This window comes from Echinops telfairi, unplaced genomic scaffold (assembly GCF_000313985.2).
Source record: "Echinops telfairi isolate 266 unplaced genomic scaffold, ASM31398v2 ScPeMD7_49;HRSCAF=173, whole genome shotgun sequence".
NCBI lineage: Eukaryota > Metazoa > Chordata > Mammalia > Afrosoricida > Tenrecidae > Echinops > Echinops telfairi.
This window is the reverse complement of record NW_022103947.1, coordinates 156888-158815: the sequence shown is the minus strand read 5'-3', so window position 1 is coordinate 158815 and position 1928 is coordinate 156888.

The following is a 1928-nucleotide window of genomic DNA, read 5'->3' as shown; positions in this document are numbered from 1 at the left end:
GCTGAGATGCTTAGACCACCACTGAATCCACAAGACTTCCCACCCACTGGCCTTGATCTTCCACTTTTGGTATCATTGCATGTGTTTCGTGAGTCTGAAAAGGATTTTTAGATTGGTATCGGACTTATGGGCTAATATTGAACTTGTGAACTTGATCTGGACTGGGCTGGGATGTTTTCTCAATATTCAATTGCTCTTGTATATAAACGCTTACTAATTCACATATGAGTCTCCAGGAATTTGCTTCTCTAGTCTACCCAGACTAACACAAACTTAAATGTATTTTCCAATACTTTGGGAATAAGGAATATAGTCCTCATATGTGGTTATGAAAGATAAAAATTTTAATTTCATCTTTATCATTATATATTATTTGATAGGAAAGTACAAATCTGGTAGCAAATATTTGGTGAACCGTACAGGGACTTTATTGCTAATAGGGAACTAAATACTATAACTTTCTTTTTTTCACTTGGGAAACATGGTGAACTACCATCAAATAAAGATAAATCAAGTTACAAGTGGAATTCATTTTTTTTTAAGTTGAAAAATTATTACATTTGCATATTTCCTACTCTTAAATGTTTGTGGAAGAAAAGAGTACTATCTAAAACAATCCTTTGAGTTCTACTAGTATTCATTTGGAAACAATCAGCTAGTCTTCACAGGTGAAAAAGCTGTTTGAATTCAAAAATGTAACAATTTTGCACAATGAAATGAGCTTGCATATTTACATGTCATTTTAATTCAAGTCAGAAATGCTCCTGATAATGAAAGGTTGAAAAAAATCTAGTGGTGAATAGTATCAAGAACATCAAACACATTTATTATGACATAACATGAAATTCAGTGAATATACTAAAATGGCTTCTTATTTATTATAATAATTAAAATAGTAAAAGCTTAGCAACTAGTGGATCCTGAGAGAATTTTGTTTTCAAATAAATTTTTCGATAAAAGATAATTTCGACAACAATGTTTTTCAAGAAATACCTACAACTTGTCAGTTATTTTTATATTAGAAAATAGTGAAAATACATTTCCTAGTATATATGTTGCTTAAATTTGTGTTCTTTAATCTTCTTGAGAATCTTTAGCCAAGCCTAATCAAATGTTTCTAATTAAAATTGTGCAGATATAAAGGAAATTAATGATTTTGCTTGAACTATTTGCTTACTTCATCAAGTGTACTGAATATAATTACAAAGCCAAGAAGAATCACCGAAATTACTCTTTACCCTGTTGATTTCTTGTTATGCCAATTAATTTCAGAACCTTCATTTTTCTGACTTTAAAGGAAAACAGAAGCCACTAATATAAAACCTTGAACTAGAGGATTCCCACTCCCCCCCAAAAAAATGATTAGTACCAGTCAACATGTATTGAACAAAATAAAGGTTAATATTCAATTAAGCATTCTAAATATTTAGTGGGATATTGAACAACTAATAATTGTGCTACCAAAACAATTCTCCAAAAGCTTTGAATAATGTAAATTATAACAGAAGCTAGCAGTGCTTAGATGGTTTACTGAATCATGAGGCTTTCTGTGATAAAATTCTGTGATTGCCCTTATATTTTTATATACAGTTGTTTGTAAGAGAAAAAATGTTTTGTTTTTAAAATATATAAATAAAATTGTTTCATAAATTCTGCCAATATTATACATTCTTTGAGGTAATGGCTGAATTCGAACCACACGTATACTTATTTTCTCCTCCCAGGTGCAAATATTCTTTCCAGAGTATAAAAGTTATATGGAACCAGCACATAGACTTGTTACATTTCAGCCCTTTATGGCAGTAAGCATACTAATGGTCTATTTTCTCTCCAAACTGGAGAGAGAACCTAGATCACCTAGCGTAGTGGGTTACACATTGGGCTGCGCAACACAAGTTATCCACCAATTTCAATACAGGAAAAAGATG